The sequence below is a fragment of the Chrysemys picta genome, chromosome 4 (genome assembly GCF_011386835.1).
Source record: "Chrysemys picta bellii isolate R12L10 chromosome 4, ASM1138683v2, whole genome shotgun sequence".
In the NCBI taxonomy this organism is placed as follows: domain Eukaryota; kingdom Metazoa; phylum Chordata; order Testudines; family Emydidae; genus Chrysemys; species Chrysemys picta.
The window spans coordinates 91997505-92017774 of record NC_088794.1 but is presented as its reverse complement, the minus strand read 5'-3'; the positions used below and the strand labels follow the sequence as shown (position 1 = coordinate 92017774).

Genomic DNA, 20270 nt, shown 5'->3' with positions numbered 1-20270 from the left:
GGACTAGATGACTTCCTGAGGTCTCTTCTAACATTAATATTCTATGATTAAGCAGGGGTTCTCATACTGGGGTCAGGACTCCTGGGGGATCGCAAGGTTATTACATGGGGGTTTGCAATGTCAGCCTCCACCCCAAACCCCACTTTGCCCACAGCATTTATAATGGTGTTAAATATGTAAAAATTGTTTTTAATTTATGGGGGGGGGGGGTCGCACTCAGGCTTCCTATGTGAAAGGGGTCACTGTACAAAAGTTTGAGAACCACTACTCTTAGGGATAGGATTGTAATCAGCGTTGCTAACAACACTGCTAATTTTTCTTTTCCTGTTGCCAATGAGAAAAGGTTTTGGTAGTTGCTCCAGAAAAGAGGTTGGTCACTACAGCAAGGAGTAGCCATGGACCTGGTGTGCAAGAGGTTTAGCAACGGCAACTCACTCTGAGACCCTGAACATTTCACGACCGTAAGTAGGTTTTGCATGCTTCTTCCCAAGCCCTGATCAGAGATCCATTAGTCCTTACCACAGGAAACAAATAGTAGCAGGATATCTTAAGCCACTGGAAATTGCTTCCATGATCACCAGGTGGCAGAAGACTTGGTCTAGGTATCAGGGCATGTAGATGCTCCCATGCTCTTCCATTTTACCATTCCCCTACTGTGCTACTTTTAGGAGATATCCAGATTCAATAAAGTTGAAGTCAATTGGCCAGAAAATATCATTTGTCTCTTTCCTCATTGGCCCCTACCATCTGCAATAAGAATTTAGAACACGATGGAGGCACTTGTTAGCAAATCCAGTTAGGAATGTTGACCACTCTCTCGGTCTTTAACATTTTTTACCTACTCAAATTGGTAAAGAAATGGATCCTGATTAGTTCTGATGCATTGGGTAGTTGTTTTATAAAAAAAAAAAAAAAGTTAGATTTATATTAGTTTTTACTGCCGTTCATATTCTAACCAAAACGTTTATGTGCCACACATATATACCCAATTAGTTGACAGTGGTCAGGTGCATGTAAAACTGACTGGTGGGGGAGGAGGGGGCGTGACAAGCCTCACCTGAATCCTTCTCTTTTGGGATCACTATTTTCTGGTCAGATTTTATCCTATAACAAAGAATGATTAATGCACAGCTGCTGACAGATAAAATTCTCCATCAGCATCTGCATTTTTACCTCCAACAATCCCCCCTTCTCCAATCCCCGCATCAAGTATTTAAAAAAACCTAGGAAATTAATATGCAAAAAAAAAAATTACCTGTGAAGTAGTTAAGGTTGCTCTACATGCTCAACACAAATCCACAAAGGAAACAAAAAGTTAGCACACATAATTGTAAATAACTCTTCCACCTACAAGCACACAAATTACTATTACTACTACCACAACTACTAAACTTTAATTCTGCCACTCTAGGGTGCCACTCTGCCACCCTTCTACCACCCATCACCAAATTATCCTTTCCCTACAAAATCAACTACTAGTGTTGGGGGGAAATAATCTGGTACAGTGGTGTGTGCAGAAGGATGAAAGGGGAGGGGGGGGGGGGGGGGAGTGTTAAATTGCACTGCCTGGGCTCCCCTCCGGTATACAGAAATTGTGGTAATGGTAAGGTGTGAGCTTGTAGATAGAAGATTATTTACCATTAGGTGACTTACCTTTTCATTTCCTTGATTTTGTGGGTCATACGCTGTATGAGTAGAAAGCCCAATTACTTTATAATTTTTGTGTGTGTATTTATTATATTTTCAGGAGCAAATCTACCATCATTGCCCTCCCTCCCAAAACAATGGACACTGACTATTTGTTGCAGAATGGTCTTTATTTGCTAAAAGTGCAGACTAATTTTTATGAGCAAGTCTTACAATAGGAATTTTTCATCTTTTCTTGGATTGCACTGATGTTGACCTTTTTATTAAAAAAATGAAAAAGCTGATTATAACTGATTTCTACAAGCTTGCATCATGCTGCCTGTATTTTTGGATGCCTACTCAAACACCAAAAATGTGGCTTCTTCATGATTTCCTTACACAATTTTTTTTTTTAAACCCAAGGAAGAAGACTGATTATAGCGATGCAACTGAAACATCTCTAGGGACAGAAAAACAAAGCCTAAAATGAGGGAAAAGAAAGTGAATGAGAGGAAATGGGAGACTCAGTCCTAGATCTATTACAGGAGAGAATTATTAAACGCATTCGCCAGTTAAATGAGCTGCAAATTCACCATATTAGAGAGCCATTACAAAATTGAGGAGTTAAGAATGGACACAAATATTAAAAAGCCGCTGAGCATAAAACTCTATAAAAGAAATATAAAACTGTTGCATAAGTGAAAAATACATTTAATCCTTATAATAAAAAGATTGTGCTAAAAATACTCAGATCAGATTTTCTTTCAACGGCACTCAAAGCAATAAACAAGTTATCCCAACATGATGCTCCACAGAGAATCAAGGTGGAGTAAGAGAACTCCAGACAGTGACCAAAAGTGAACTTTGTCCAATATTGACAAAAAGGAATTCGAGCCTGAGTCTTTTTGGTAAAACAGAAGAAAGACATAGAACAAGCAGCTAAAATTTGAGTTAAAAGAATTAAGATTGAGCTTTTTGAAGTTTAATTGTCCTTAGTATTGGGGAAGTACTTTATAAAAAGAAATCTGAAAATAAATCAAATTATAGTCCAAAAGAGGGAATTTTGTAGATAGGGCATCCACAGAACACTCGTCATTAAAAAAAAAAAAATCTAGACAGTAGCCAAATGAGAGAATGACTTCAAAAAATTCTGTCAAACTGAGGAACTCAAGAAAATGCATTTAAACACAAGTGACTGAAGGCACATTATGTGAACTTAAAAAAAAAAAAAAAAAAAATCATCACCCAGAACAAGCAAAGGGCTACCAACAACAATCAAAATATGGAAGGTCACTCATCACATTCATGTACGTAATCAGCCAGTGGGTGCAGGGGCTTCTGCATAACTGCTACCCTAAGACTGAGAAGAAAAATAATTTTCCTCCATGGCATTCAGATATAAAGGAAGCATACGTAATGGTCTCTGGTAGAGACTGGACAGGTTAATCGGGGTCAAATATAAACCAACACCATACCATCCCTAACTTGCAGCCTAAGAGAATGCAAAAGTAATATATACAAACCATTTTTTTTTATGAGTCTTAAAGACAGTATCCACAGTTGGCATTTTTAATGCAGCCACTTCAGTGGCATTTAGAGGTCGTATTCACAAGTATCATTGTCATCTGAAAGAAAACTAATCTCCATCACTCATATCACTTTCTTCTGTGAAATGTTCTTGCTTTGTCTCCTCGATGGACCACATCAGCTATTCTGTAGCCATCATTATTGAGGGAACAAATAGATGCATCTTGCTTTGTATTTCAAGGTGGTAAGATCCAGGCTCAACCTGGCCTTCTTTGGTAAGGAATTCCACAATTGAGGACTTCAACTAAGAACATCTAGGATCTAAAATGTCAGAGTGAACCCTGGAGTAAGAAACAGTTTCTAAGAAAGCCTGACTACAACTGATTGAAAACATTACAGTAATATAAGGACACCTCAAAGAAGATCTGGAACTGGATGGGGAGCTGGTATACACAAAAAAGATGTGAGGTGCTCATCAGTTTACATTGCACAAATGAGCCTTTTCATGATGGACCATCTGCCATTGCTGCATGGTCTGTGACTTGGCTACCAGAAGCAGTATGTTGCAGCAGTTCAGCATGGAGGCAATAAAGACATGGATCGCTGTGGCTACATCTGGATCCAAAGAACGAGATGCAAAAAAGGCTGAAAAAGGTAAAATGCATTCCTGACTACAGCTTCTATTTGAATGCCAAGGATTTAAGATGATTACCCAGGTCTTCTCATCACCTTAACCACAGGAAGGCAAATAAATACCCTCTATAGAAGATGAGGCAAGAGCTCTTGCTAGTCCCTCAAAGCTAGTTCCTTTCATCCAGCAATGCTTCCATCCTTGAGCTTGAGCCAACTATTTTTCATTCTCATACTTCTCTCATTCAGCCACTGGAACATCCAAGTATTAGTGCTGGCTATGTCTGATGAAGATGAGATCTGGAACTGGGTATCAACTTACTGAAGTCCACACATTCTCATGATCTCCCTTGCTATTCAGACCTATACAGAATAGAGAATGTGAGAGAACTGAACTCTGAGTGACACCAAAGGTCAGAGATCTTGGGGAGAAGGAGGAGCCCATCATGATTTTAGGTTACCTAATCAAAAGAAACCAGGAAAGCCAGCTTTGTGCAACTCATCCAATTCCTGATAGGTCTCTTGAAGGCAAATCAACAGCAACATGTGACTAATGATATTGAAGACACATACATCTAGTATCAACAATTAAATTTGTCCTCTGTCCATGAGATTAAGGAGATATCTTCCAATTCTATCCCCATATCATAACCTGGTCTGATAAATACTAGCCAAAGCAGAAGAGAGGCGCTGCTGAAATCAGTTTGCTACCAGCTCTTTAATAACTTTACTCAAACTCAGACAGTGAAGCTTAGATATATTGCAGTAGTTGACAAGATAATTATCAATAAACCCATCCTTCAATGCAAATTTTTTTTACTAGCAATAGTTTATTTAATGAACAATACAGTCTTTAAAAAATAAAGAGATGCAAGATAGCAGATCATATCTACATAACTTTGCTAAAAGATTATCAGTGAGAAAAAGGCTGCTTTTTGGAGGTCAACTATAGGACACTGATCAAAGCAGCACAGAAAAAAAAAACCTATGGTCAGCAGAATTAATGACAATAAAAAGGAATCATATGTATATCAGGAAAAAAGGAACACTAGCAATAGTATTGGTCAATTATAAGCTTGAAATGGTAGAACTGTTGATAATAATGCAGAAAAGGTAGAAGAGTTCAATAAATATTTCTGGTCTGTTTTGGGGAAAAAGCTACCATATCATACCACATGATGATGATTGAAAAATATCTTACTGATATTTCATTATCAGCAAGTCCGGATAATTTGCATCCAAGAGTTTTAAAAAGAGCTGGCCTGATTTTTAATAAGACTTGGAACATCAGAGAAATTCCAGAGGACTTGAAAAAAGCTAACGCTGTCTTACTAGTTCAAAAGTGTCAACAAGATGACCAAAGTAATTATAGGTCTGTCAGACTGACAATTTTTGGCTAAATAATGGAACAGTTGATACCAGCCTTGATTAATAAAGAATTAAAAAAAGAGGGTAATTTAGTGAATGCCAATCAACACAAGATTATGTAAAATAGATCTTGTCAACATAACATGTGATCTTCTTGATGAGATTATGAGTTTGGTTGATAAAAGTATAGTCTTGATGCAATATACTTAGACTTCACATAAGGCATTTGAATAAGAAACTAACATGATTCAAAATTAACATGGTGAATATTAAACAGATTCAAAACTGGCTAACAATAGGTCTCCAAATGTAACTGTAAATGTGGAATCATCAAGTGGGTTTGTTTCTAGTGGGGTCCTATACAGATCAGTCCTTTGCCCTATGATATTTAAAATTTTACTTAATAACTTACATTTGTGCCATCTCCAAAGATTGGGAGGATGTGGTTTATTAAATAAATAAATAAAAATACACAAAAACCCTTGACCAACAGAATCTGAAGGGGCCCAGAGTCACTTCACTCTACACCTCTCCCTCTGCTCCAAGGCCAGTCACAGAAGCCAAACTGCCTCCTACAGTTTCCTTGCCAAGTGAGCTCTCAGCCCTTCCCGGGCATAACCTGAACACTTCCCAGCTGAGTCTGATAACTGAACAGTGCTAGCTGGCCCCAGGTCCTTAAAGGAGCAGAGCATCCTGTTACCATGTATTAACAGAGGAATATGAAGTTATATTATAGGGGTGGCCAAACTTACTGACCCTCTGAGATGCACATGACAATCTTCAGAAGTTTGAGAGCCAGGGCAGCCTGTCAGGGTGAGGTGGGGGGTGGTCCTCAGGGCTTCAGCCGCATGGGAGACACCTGCGGGGGTTTGGGGCTTCTGCCCTCTGCCCTGCTCCTGCTGAAACTCTATGCCCCAGCAGACACATCCCATGGGGGGGGGGGCTCTGAAAGCCCCAAGACTCAGCAGACATGCCCCACAGGGCTGAAGTCCCCAGTCCCCCTTCTCTGCTAAGCAGAGGTGGGGTATGGGGGGGGGGGTCATATACCCCCCGATTTTTGCCAGGGTTTGCTTGCCCCACTCGATCACATGGTGCCACAGGGCTCCCTCCCTGCATGGCAGCTGCTGGAGCAGGCAAGCTGGGAGTTGCAGCAGTGGGGCGAGGCAGTGGCAGAGAGCTGGGAGTTCCAGGGAGAGCCTCTGCTTTTGCTGCTGCCTCTCTCCACAGAGCTAAAGCAGTGGCCCCTTCCCGCAGCTCCCGGCTGTTTGTGGCTGCCTCCCCAGGGAGCTAGCACTTGGGAACTGCAGGGAGGGCCGCTGAGGATAAGAGGGGGGGCATTCCTGGGGGGGGGGCATAACTCAAGCTGTTGGCGGGGGGGAGGACAAACCTTTAAATTGTGTCCCCCCACTCTCAACAGGCACTAGTCATCTCTGCCAGAAGCTCCTAGTCCCACCACCCTGCAGGGCAGAAACCCCGAGCCCTCCCCCGCCCCAGTCTGATAGGCAGAGAATGAGAGGGGCCACCCCGTTATATTACTTCTTTGTTTGGCACTGGTGCGACCGCTGCTGTAATACTATGTCTAGTTCTGGTGTCCACACTCCAAGAAGGATGTTGAAAAATTGGAGAGGATTCAAAAGAGCCATGAGAATGTTTAAAGAATTGAAGACATGCCTTATAGTGAGAGACTCAAGGAGCTCAATCTATTTAGTTTAAAGAGAAAATTAAGCCGTGACTTGACTACAAACTGTACGTTCTTAAATGGGGAATCGAAATGTAATGATGGAGGGCTCTTCAATTTAGCATGTTTGGAACCAGGATATAGGCAGTCTTGTCTAACGATCAGAGCAAGAGTCAGCATCAGGAGTCAAACCAAGAGGTCAGAGCTGGAGTCAGAGTCAAGAATCAAGCCAGGGTCAGAGTCAGATTTCAGAGCTGATGGTCAAAAGTGAGGCATAGCAGCAGGAACCAGATATGAGTCAAGGAGCAGCAGTAAGGCAGGAACTGGGATTGGGTGCTGGAGTAAGGCAGGAGGAACCAAGAACAGGACTGGATGCAGATCACAGGAGACAAGCAAAGAGTGGGGTCCAATGTGGCAGCAATAGGAAGTCTGCTCAGTTGTTTGGACAATCCAACCAGGTCACTTCCTAGCTTAAGTCATGAGTGCAAGCCAATCAGGCACTCTAGGCCTTGGATGTACTGACAGGACTTCCTCTATGACCTGACCTTTCAAGATTAGTGAGGTGCTGCTTCATCGGTCTCTGCTGGTGGTGACAAGGGAGTGTCAGTGACCAAGGGTCCTCAAAGCCCCAGATTCTAGGCCCACCTCTTTACATAGCTGACATAAGGTATAACAAGATCCAATGCCTGGAAGTTGAAGATAGACAAAGTCAGGACTACAAACAAGATGCAAATAATTTTAACAGTGAGGGTAATTAACCATTGGAACAACTTGCTAAGGGTTATGGTGGATTCTCCATCACTGGAAATTTTTAAAATCAAGATCAGATGTTTTTCTAAAAGATATATTCTAGTTCAACCACAGTTATTGGACCTGAAGCAAGAATTAATTCAGGGAAGTCCCATGACTTGCTTTATGCAGCTCAAACTAGATGATCACAATGGTCTCCTTCTGGCCTTTTTAAAATATATATATATATATATGAATGAATGAATAGTGAGAAAGTGTTTAGGATGAGATGGGTGAAGAGTCTGTATCCATCATCAAAAGTTGACTACAAAGTAGCACTAGTAATCAAATAATAATCTTCCCATGTAAATTTAATTTGTCACAACACTGCTCCTAGACCACAACAGTATACCTAATAGTCAAGCTGTTAGATGACCAAAAGATATGCAAGTCTTTTGGTGACCTTCTCAGTAGTTCAGTTTGTATATTGCAAACATACTGTTCAAAATGCCAATGAAGTCATGTCACACAATTTCTTACATAATAGAAGAGTCCTGGTCTAAGCAGAGATGCTCTTTTTCACCAGCTGAGCTGCCAAATAAAACACACAAACAAACCTATTCCCATTATTAATCTGACAGACAAGAAGAGTTTCCTCAAAGCCATTACAGCCTTTCATGCAATCCATATTTAGAAAATAAACAATAAATATTAAATATTCATACTACATTTTAAAGTGTGTATTGTATTGTATTGTGCTGCCACCACCAGCAGTGCAGAAGTAAGAATGGCATGGTATGGTATTGCCAGCCTTACTTCTGCACTGCTGCTGGCAGAGTGCTGCCTTCAGAGCTCGGTGCCAAGCCAACAGCCGCCACTCTCCAGCTGCCCAGCTCTGAAGGCAGCGCAGAAGTAACGGTTGCAATATCACGATCCCGCTAAAATAATTTTGTGACGCACCCCCCCTCACTCAACTCCCTTTTGGGTCAGGACCCCCAATTTGAGAAACGCTGATTTCCCCCATGAAAGCTATATAGTATAGGGTAAAAGCACACAAAAGACCAGACTTCACAGGGGGAGACAAGATCGCACAGTCCATGACGCGTTTTCCATGGTCATGGATTTGGTAAGGCCCTAGGTATAACAACAATATATTTTAAAAGTCAAAGTAAAAAGGCTAAAAGCAATAAAGTTTTTTTTTTTTAAGTCAAAACAAGAGTGACTGAACAGAGTTTTTTTCATTTGTAAATTTTAAAAAATCTAAGGTAGCTTTTATGGGATAGTGAATTAGTTTAAAAAAAAGTTTGCATAATGATGACACAACCCTAATAGTAGTACAGCATTTTATAATTTCTAAAGTTACCTATAGCAATGAGTGCTCCACCAGCAAAAATCACAAGTAATCTTAACAAATTTTTCACCATTTTGAAAGCATTATGCAGAAAGGAGGATGCCAAAACTGGCATGAACTGAATTTCTACTGCAGAGAGAACATGCTCAGGAGAAGACTATCACAAGGCAAACAAGGTCATGTGATTCTGTGGTGACAATCATATCAGTAAACAGTTTCACATCTAAGAGGATATATTAAATATAATAAATAGACAAACTCCTCACAAAAATCACCAATACTATTTAAAAGGTAGAGGAGGTTATTTAAAACAAAAACAAAAAAAAAGTAATGATATCCACGTTTAAGACCTAGAACAATCCAACTACCCTGGATAAGTTAAACCATTCTCTGGCATCCACCCTTCTGCGATTCCAGATCTTATTATTCAGAACCAGACATAATGTGAGAATAGGAGATCCCAACATCAAATATCATTAGTGGTGTTGTCCCTTTTGAACTGTAGCAGCTCATCAAAGTCCAAGGCCATGGGAATGTTCTAATTGGGGGCAGAAATTGACAATAGAGTCCCATATTTTCTTTGATGCAACCTTATTTATTTACAAGTAATGTGCAAAGTCCTACTTCTCCAAATGCAGGAGGAACCAGAAACACAAGAATAGTTTCTTAGCTTACAGTCCCAAACCTCTTAAACCTTTCCTCCCGCACACACACTACCCCAAAACAATACTCAAGTAAAAGCCCCTCAACCCACCTAGCCTAAAACTCCTTTTTAGTTGGGGGTTTGTGATTAACTTCTCCCTACAGTTATGCTAACTGATGTGTGCATTCAAACCCATCACCCTCACTGAGGTTTTTTAAACTTAGCCCACAACAAGGTTTCATCCAGCTCAGTCATAACAATATGTATTGTGTTCTCTTATGAGCATACCACACTCCATACCTAGCTCAGGATGAAAAGTGTAATGGAGTTCAGCACATACCACAAATTTTTAATAAACGGGGTGGAAGAAGCTGTCAAATGGAAAATGTATACATATATCAAAAGACAATTTATTAAAAAAAAAAAAAAAAAAAAAAAAAAAAAAAAACCATCCTGAAGGGTTTGATTATAAACTTAGACCAAGTAAAAGGTTGGGTGATGTTTTGAGAGAAGTGATATGTAGGGGCATCACAAGGCATGGTGTAAAAACCTGTCTAGGCCTAAATTTTGTTTTTAAAAAACTATTTACATTATGTGGTGTTCAAGATTTTCAATGAAGACCTTTGTTAAATGTTGTCCTGTAGCATACACAGTCCAACCAATAAAGAACAGGGTGGGTGTGTAAGAATTTAAATTATCCTGTCTAGTTTCACTTTCTAAACTGAGTGAAATGCAATAGATTAAAAAAAAATATGAAAGATAAATCAGAAATTTAATTCCTATGTTAATATTCTAACAAGTCAAAAAGAGGTAAATATATATATTTCATTTTAATCTGATGAACAAATCTCTTTCACCACTAATGCCAAGAAGAAATAAATACATTATCTGGTTGATGACAAGTCATTTTTAACCAAAGCATAATCTACAGTTCTTGGATATTTTATTGTGCAATCTGTAATAATCTGATTCTGCAAACTTTAACTCTTGTATGATTAGTACATTGTCTATTAAACATGATAAATTCTGAATGATCTGTTAGGTTCCTGGTTTATCTGTCACTGGAGTAGAGGGTGTTTCAAGAGTTGGGAAGGGGAGGGGGAATAGTGGCTAGCTGGCCCATATACCAGGCATTCCTCTGAGATTGCAAAGAATAGTATTGTCTTAAATTGAATAGGCAGCTGTCTCTCTGCCCCTTTAGCCAGATTCTACAGTTTTAAATAGTGGTTTAAAAGAGCAGAAGGTGACAATGATGCAGAAAATGGGAATACACAGAAACTATATAGAACACCAGCTTTAGAATTGTCAGTGTATTCTTACAGTAGGATCAAGTCTTAGTTTAACAGGAGATATAAAAAGAATATTGTTGATTGTCTTATACTGTACTTTGCACATTCCAAATTGATGTTTAATATTGTATATACAATAATAAAAATAATTGGCTATCTTGGGGCTCTCTATAATTTTCTTGCTATAAAAGTTAAAATATGGTTATGGATAAGGAAAAGTGTTTTCCTTTTAGAAAACAATCCAACTTTTATTTTAGTATACATATAACCCTACGATATGCATCCGAAGAAGTGGGCTGTAGTCCACGAAAGCTTATGCTCTAATAAATTTGTTAGTCTCTAAGGTGCCACAAGTACTCCTGTTCTTTTTGCATATAACCCTTGGTGGCCTGAAAACTGCAGTGTTCACAATTTAACAGAAAATGCAACATGCAGTACTATATAACTCCATCAGACCTGATTAATGTCTCATGGGCTTCCACTCTCACACATTTTCCATCAATCTGAATTTCTCTGCCTAATCCCCTATTGCTTCCAAAATACCACAAAGAGGTTCAAGACACAGTGGCTACCAAGTACACAGTAGCAGATCTGAAGCAAATCAAAATAAAAATGGAAATGTTTTCTGAAGAAAGCTAATAATACATTTCCATTGTAACACAGTATTTAGATATACTGTGCCAAAAAATAACTTTATGAAAGCCAAATAAAAAGCATTAGCAAAAAGTACATAGTCACTTTTTTATACACATCACAAATCACTTTGCTCATCCTTTACAAATCAAACTGATGTTAACAAGACTACCTCTAGAATAATACTTTAACTTTAAGACTTAGTACTTTGCTTACTCAAATACATTACTAGGACATTTCACTGTATAATCCTGAGAAGTCATTGTCAAGAGGTGAAAAGATTCTGTACTGAGCTACCCAGAATATTGAATACATTTGTCCAACATTTCACTGTTGAGAGTCAATGCTACTACGGACACAAAAAAATTTGCAGGATCATATCACCTTTAACCTCTTGTTCTCTCAATTATTGTAGCAAAAATGAATTAACACACATCCAGATACACCCCAACAAAGAGACAGCATTGCCTACAGAGGATTTATAACAAAAACTAAGCTTTTGGCAGATCTGCAACATAGAATTCATTCATTCATTTCAATGCTAACTATATTTAACTAACCAATAAGCAGTACAATGTTCTTTGCATTCCCCCACCCCAATAATCAATATATCTTATTGGCTTTAAATTATTATTCTGATACTGCAACTTCACCGCTCAACTTCAGAATCTCCACTCGTTCTGAGGTTTTTACAGGACCTCATTTCTTAATATTAAAAAATGTATATAGCAACAAATGTATCATGGCACTTAATAAATTTCTCTCACTTAAAATAAAAGCAGCTTGTTAATTTTAAATACTGTTTCTCCATGTACATTGTCTGCATAAGAAATGTCTTCACTATAATCCATTTCACACATTCCCTTTCACCTTCATCATAAATACCTTCAGCATAAATACTATGCATTGCATAGAAGATGTTAAGCTATAACCATGCCACTTCTTTTGTTCTTCTAATTGACATACAATAGTTGATCAGAATTTGTAAGTCCATCCCTGTCTACACTAAAGAGTGTTTCCTATTTCCACAGCATATACCGTCAAGGTTAGAAATTCCATACCAATCTTTGTCCTCTCACTGCTTTTGCGCTCGTGATAACAGAAGTGCAAGGATGCTGTAACACAGTTTTCAACCCTCATTCTATACATTCAGAAATAATATATTTTCTTACATCCTTAAATACTACCAGTGGTGGATAAAATCGTATTTTTAAAAGGCCCTTCCCATATTAGATTTGTTTGTTTATTTGTTACAACTATGGCCTACCGAGGCATGTCTCATATCTGTATTCATATATTGATGCAACTGCTGTTAATGTCTCCAGTGCTTAATGTGACAGACACCAGACAGATTCTCCATCCATCCTTACCCATACATGTATATAATATACAAATATGATATGGATGTGTGTGTATAAGAAAACAAAAATCTATTATAAACTTTGCTGTTTCAACATCAAGTGACAAATATCTGCTAATAATATTGTGTATCCTCTTCTAGTAAGAGAAACTAAAAAGCATAATCATGTGCCTATAAATTTAACTTCAGAGTAGAAAAGCCAAGGTGGAGAGTAAGACTGCTGGATTCCAGCATTGAACAGCACCTCTCATCCGAACGACCCAAAGTGCTTTTATGCAGCAAAACCCATCCGTCACTGGTAGTCCGTCTGCAACCAATCGGGGAATTATCTAGCAACGGGATCTTATCTTGCTGTAGCCCGGAAGGTTCCTCCCTTGCCCCTTAGCGCTCATCACCCTTATGTCACCGGTTATTACCCATTAACGGGCACACACAAATTACACTTCTCCCCTAGCTCCGGCGCGACCAATCCCGAATGGTCCCACTCGCTTTCCGGCCCCAGTCGCCATCCGCTAAGGGATGCGCCGGCGAAGAATGCCTTGATATTTCTAGCTCCCCTGGCATCCCGCCCGCCCTAGGCCCCCGTCCCCAGTGCCCCGCGTGGAGACAAAGGACCAGCCATAAATAACAACAACACAATAGTAAGGCGGCGGGGCCCGGCGGGGGGCAGGTCTAGACCATCTGAGCCTCGCGGGTGGCTCTCACCTGGAACGTGGCCGAGCCGGCGGCGGCGGCTCCTCCCCGACGGGGCGAGTCAGACGGCGGGGGGCCGGGTTAACGCCTGCGGAGAGAGCGCCCCTGCGGCCCCTCAGCTGCAGTCAGGGCTAGCGCCGCGGGGCCCGGCTCAGCCGGCTGCCCATCGCGTGCGGTCTCTATGGTGACTGCCGGCCTGGGAGGGAGCCCGCCGGGAGGGGTGACTAGTGCCGAGGGGCAAGGAATGCTAATGGGGTACTGCGGGGCCCGTGCCCCACCCCAGCAGGGTTAACCCCTTCTCTGCCGCCTCTCCCATGTCTGCTGCAGTCCCCGCTGGACCCGACTGGTCTCGCTACCGTCGCAATAAACTCCCCCCCCCCTCCGAGCGCTAACTAGCCTGCCGTCTCTGAGAGCACCGCCCATCTGCAGTCATGCTGGACGCTGATTTGACGGCTACCGAGCTTCTCGCCCGCCGATTGGCTGACAGGATTATCACTGATGATGAAAGGAGGACGTGCCTTGGAAATACCGCTGTCTTCAGGTTTGCTTGAGAGCAGCGGTAACCAGTTAACAGAGTCACAATGGTCTGCACGCATGCGCATGGCAGAAATGCATTCTGGGTATTGTAGTTTTCCGGCTGCCGCTGCGGAGGCGGTGGGTGGCCGAGAGACGTTTCTTCTCCTGCGCTGTTAAAGGAGGCGGGAGATGATAGTTAAAGCCCAGGGCTAGGAGCCGGGACGACTGATTTCCTGTGACTTACCCAGGCGGAGTGAGGTGCCCTCTGTTCCGTGCAGGGTCATATTCTGCGCTCATCACCGCAGCGTCCAAGCGCCTTCCCGGGATGCATTTGGAGCATCTCGCCTCTGCAGCCCGGGCTCTGGTTCCCCTCGCTCGAGTGAGAGCAGCAGCAAAACAACAGTGGAGCAGCAGAGTAGCTGCGTCCCCACTGCATTGCTAGCTCCACCCTCAGCAGCACTCCAGCTCCAGCCTGCACTCCCCGAGCAGCCGGCGAGCTGAGTGTAACCTCTGCTAGAGGTGCGTGTGGGTGCACAGGAGTGGGGTTAGGTGCAACCGTCGAATGATGCTTCGTGCTAACACTGCAGTGAAGACAGGCTCTAAGAGACGTGACTTCCAGCTGTTACATGTAGTTTATTCTCCATCTCCACCTGCGTCTGCCGGAATGGGGGTTAGGGTTTGTTTTCTCTAGATACAGGCTGCTCTGTGTGTATAGTAAAGGAAGGTTCAAGAAGAGTGGCACCTTGCACTCTATGGTGAAGTTTGTGACAGTTCTTCGCTCCTATGGGAGTTCCATCTGTATTTTTGGCCCAGCCTCGAAGAAGGCTCCATCTTTCCAGCACCAATGAGCCCTTATCCTTATCGTAGAAAGTTCCATAGGTGAGGCGTGGAGAGACATGCAGGGTCAAGTGCCCCCACAGAGTGCTGCTTGGCATACCCGAGGGTGAGGGAGAGAGGGGAAGAGAGAGGGGCTCTGTCCTTCTCCCACTGCGTCTGCCCCCGGGCACCCTATGCCACTCTCCCTGGCAACCAGGCCCAGGCATGGAGTGAAAGGGGCGGGATCCCGGGAGCAGCCGCTTTTCACGCTGGCTGCTCTGGGTCGCTGCTCTGTGCAGCACAGCAGCTGCCTGAGAGCGCCTGGCTGGGAGGCGACTGAGTCGGGGACAAGGGCCAAGCAAGCCAGCTTCCCCTCTCCCCCTCCGCCCCCCCGCATGGTTCCGGCTTGCTCAGCTCCTGTGCCCAGCAGCCAGGCCGGGGCAGAGAGCAGAAGGGGTGGCCCGCTCCTGCTGCGACCACCTCCCCAGCCTGGGAGAAGGACAGTCCCCCACCCCCACAGCCCTGCAGGTAACTCTGGTGGGGCAGAGGCAGCGTGGCGGCCCCTAGCTGGGCGCGGAGGGATGGTGGTGCTGGACAGAAGAGACATATGGGGGGGTCACATATCCTCCCCTTTAGATTGTGCCCACCCCCCCATATAGGGAGGCCGGAGTCACCTGCTTCTTACCTCTTCTCGGATGTCAAACCACCAATTTCTCTCCAAATTCCTCCCAAAAATATAGATAGTAGCCTTTCCAAAATTACTTCCATTCATTTCCAGGATCAATCCCACTTATTCCCCCATGCACACTATTCATATCTAGACTATATGGTGCACATATGCTACTCAGTTTAGAGATTCTAACCTTTCTATCTGAGGGTTTTATATTGCCACCCATCACTACAGTACTTGCACACCTCCACGTAAAATCAATAATAGCAGAGTGAAAAATTCTGCTTGGAGGAGGGTGTGTATTTTTATATTTAATTTTTGTACATTTAATTTTCCTCTACACATTTGTATTTTTATTTATATTTACATGACATTACTGAAGCACAGAGACTGATAGCACTCACTACCTCATACAGCAATTGGCAATTGTGTGGTCAAATAAGTTGTGTTTTTAACAATAATACTTCACACTGTTCTATAGGAAGGATTTCAAAACACTTTACATACATTAATTTAGCCTCACAACTCTCCTGAATGCTAGGTCAGTATGATCCCCATTCTACAGGTGGGAAAACTGAATGGTTTAAGTGACTTGAGCAGTGTTTCAGATTGCAGGAGACTTGAAAGTAGAACCTAGGTCTCCTACTTCCCTTAAAGAGAAGGAAGATAAATGGACTTGTTTTGAAAATTCCAGTTGAAAATTGTTCTAAAGTTTAAAACTGGGTTTAGAATAGAGTGAGTAAATATGTTTGTCTACTAGTCCTCCAGAAAAATAGACACTGAAATCAATAAATGGATTGCTCAAGAGATGCCCAAGCTACTGAAGTAGCAGGTCAAGATTAAAGTGTTTAAAAAGAGCCATGCAGGGCCCAGGATTAGAATAGCAGAGTGTAATTCGACTTAGTTATCTTGATGTAAAAACGTACCTCTTTTTGCAGTGAAAACATAGATGTAGTCTGATGTTTAGTCACAGCAATGTGCACTACTGCCCTAGTCTGGTTATTGTATGCTGCATATGCAAGTTTGTCATGCAGCCTTTGAAATTAATAAATCAAAGATAATTGAGGTAAGTGCCACTTCTGTATCTATTTGCCAGAAGTGATGACTTGTTTAAACAGAAAGATCTTAAGCTGCACCTATTGAAATCTGTGTCTGAAGGCCCCTCCCCCAGCCTGAAGGAGAAGCCTGAGGGTGAGGGACCCAGAGTTCAAATAATTACAGGGGACAACTAATGAATAACAGGATCAGGAGTGAGTGTCACAGGTACAAAATCAGGAATCAGGAAAGAGACACTGAGCAAAGAACCTTGGACAATACCCACTGCTCCTCAAAGGTGTCTAGGGAGCCAGCAGATGCGGCCCAGAGGACCTCTGCCCGGATGCATGAGCCAAGAGAGGAACAGAGGTAGGCCCCATAGTCGCAGAGCACCCCCTCGTCCAGCATCCTCCTCCTGGTATTTTACATGGACATTTTGGCCAGCACCAGGAGGAGGTTGATGAGGAGGTCTCACAACTTTGTGGAGCTACAGCCAGGGTGTACATAGATCAGAAGATGTGGGGAAAAGTGAAGCTAGAACCTTAGGAGAAGGTTCTGGAGTAGCCAGAAAAGGGGGATCTTAAGCTGCAGTGAAGGAGTCAGTAGCACAGATATCAAGCCACTGGTTAGCAAGTTAATTCTAGCTAACTCTAACTTGGCTGTGAATTCATCACGTCACTTTACCTAACCTTAACTAGTACTAGTCCATGCAAAGAAAAGATAATCCAGTTTCCAATGCTGCTATTCATCCATATTTGAACTTTTTTACTACATACTGATTTTACATTTGACAGAGATTATAAAACAAGAAAAACTAGATACAAACTTCTCAATTTATTAATTTGTGCAAGAAGTTGTCAAAAATCATAGAATATCGGGGTTGGAAGGGACCTCAGGAGGTCATCTAGTCCAACCCCCTGCTCAAAGAAGGACCAATCCCCAACTAAATCATCCCAGCCAGGGCTTTGTCAAGCCTGACCTTAAAAACCTCTAAGGAAGGAGATTGCACCACCTCCCTAGGTAATCCATTCCAGTACTTCACCACGCTCCTAGTGAAAAAGTTTTTCCTAATAGCCAACCTAAACCTCTCCCACTGCAACTTGAGACCATTACTCCTTGTTCTGTCATCTGCTACCACTGAGAACAGTCTAGATCCATAACCTCCTTTCAGGTAGTTGAAAGCAGCTATCAAATCCACCGTCATTCTTCTCTTCTGCAAACTAAATAATCCCAGTTCCCTCAGCCTCTCCTCATAAGTCATGTGCTCCAGCCCCCTAATCATTTTTGTCTTTCCAATTTTTCCACATCCTTCTTGTAATGCGGGGTCCAAAACTGGACACAGTACGCCAGATGAGGCTTCACCATGCCAAATAGAGGGGAATGATCACGTCCCTCGATCTGCTGGCAATGCTTCTACTTATACAGCCCAAAATCCTGTTAGCCTTCTTGGCAACAAGGGCACACTGTTGACTCAAATCCGGCTTCTCGTCAACTGCAATCCCTACATACTTTTCTGCAAAACTGCTGCCTAGCTACTCGATCCCTAGTCTGTAGCAGTGCATAGGATTCTTCTGTCCTAAGTGAAGGATTGTAGTTGTCTTTCTAGATTCTAATTTCAGATGTATTGCGGGTCTCAGAGTCTATTACTGCTATGAACATTTATGCAAACTATAGTGGATTTTACTGTGCAAATTTGTAATTTACTCTCCCTATGCTTGTAAACAGTTTAGGAATGTCTTTTCTTCCTACAACCATCATATCAGTTTTATTGTTCCAAAACATTGTCCAAAACACCGTATTGTTTTGTTTATATTTTTAATGCTAGATTATTCCTCAAATGTCATGTTTTTGTATAAAAACTTGTATACCAAGTTCACTCTGCTTGGCACAAAAAGAGCAAATTGCACTTCTGGCTCAGCGAAGGCCGAGATCAGGGGTCGGCAACCTCTGGCACACAGCCCGCCAGGTGCTTAGGTTGCCGACCCCTTGCCTAGATGCTTGGTGGGGAGAATTTCACCTGGGGAGGAAGGACAGGCAATGGCCTAAATCTTTGCTGGTGTAATTCCTCACAAGTCAATGAAATTAAGCCAGGAGAGAAGGTGGCCTAGTTTTCCAACAGGGAGGGGAACTGTCACAATTGTTGGGGGTTTCATAATAGCATCACCCAGTGGATGAAGACTATCAAAATAGAAGGAGGTGGAGCTCACCTGTGTTGGTGGTTGTATGTCACTATGGGTGTTGATGTCCTGTGATGTGTCATTGTATTATCTTGTGTGGTGGAATATGGCCTAGGGAAGAGAACTGAGACAAGGCAATAAACATCTGAAAGGAGTCTGTGTCCCTAAGCATATCCACAGCCAGCCAGACTTAAGAGAATAAGTGTGTATGTACACATATACAGAACACGAAAGAAGTAAAAGAACAACTTTTGTGCTCCCAACCATCCTGCCCTCCCACAAACCTCGCTAGAGAGCTCCAAGAAGTGAGAGAGAATTGCGCTAGTGGATGGATGTGATATTCTCTCCCTCTTTTTCCTCTGTGCCACATTGGCAGAGAGGGGGAATGTACTGGAAACAGAAGAAAAGAGATAGAAGCTTGGATCATTCTTCTTCCATCAGGTGCCAGTGTAGCTCCATCTACAATCAGGAAGGCTTGGAACCCCACAGACTCCCTTCCCACCCATCAGCTCCCACTTCAGAATTTCCTGCCTAATGAGTTTCCATTTCATGGCCAGTAAAGAGGCAAGAAGTGGGTGCAGAGTCTCCATAGGTTGACCTACTAAAATCAAGCTAAAGGCACTGAACTGTGCCTACCTCGCTGTTGAGTGGAATTTCAATCAAGTTAAGCTTGCGCCATTGAAAAAAGCATCTTTTTACCTGTCTAGACTGGGTGGCTGTGGTCATCAGCTCAGCACTTCCAACTTTGTGGACTGATTTCAAGGCACCGATTTTTGTTAGGTTCAGCATCTGTAGCTTACTATGATGAACGCAAGGGGCAGGCCTTTGTGGGGTTACTTGTTCAGCCAATGTAGCTTTTCTTTCTGCCATACTTTCTCTCCATAATAACCCTTAGTCACCACCACCACCACCACAAAATTGTGCTCAAGCAGGGAAGCATTTTACAGATATAGCCACCTGCAAAGATAAAACTCATTGGGAAGGAGGATTGGATAGAAGAGCCAAACCCAAGTAAGAAAGATAGAGGGAGAGGCAAACACACAACAAACAGAAACAACAATGGTGATCTTAACACTGGTGTCCCACATTTTTCCCTGAGAGAATTATGTAGGCCACAAACTTAATTGTGAGCTACCAACATATGGATGTTGGTAGATCAGTAGACTATCATTCAGAGAACCATCCTTGCTGCATAATCTAAAAGGATTTAAACATACAGCAACATCTCACAAGGGAATCCTGCCTTTGAGCCCTTCAGATATTTCTTTGTATTGTGCTAGCATGTCATTACCCCTACCCTAATTCCCGCCAAAAGTGATGGAGAACAGAAAACAGCATGATGACATCTAAATATAGCAATATAGAAAGGAATGAAATTAATGGACTTAACTTTAAGACATTTGGAGGGAAAGCTCTTAAAATTCAAGGTGAGACCCAAGTGGGGCATACATGCAGGGAAATGCTCAGGTACTGCCAGGAATACAACTATTTTACAAAGAGAAGTCCAGAAATGTAAAGTGCACTTCTCT

At 42.2% G+C, this 20270-nt stretch overlaps 1 protein-coding gene across 3 annotated transcripts in view; it reads right to left on the bottom strand.

Moving 5' to 3' along the window:
- Positions 1-14495, bottom strand: part of TTBK2 (tau tubulin kinase 2) — a 314450-nt gene extending 299955 nt beyond the window's left edge. The window contains exon 1 of one of the 3 annotated variants that reach the window (XM_065595339.1): positions 14288-14495. The gene's annotated coding sequence lies outside the window, so the exon portion shown is untranslated. The remainder of the gene's footprint in view (positions 1-14287) is intronic. The other 2 variants (XM_008169904.3, XM_065595338.1) reach the window with 2 other exon arrangements.
- Positions 14496-20270: the final 5775 nt, after the last annotated feature.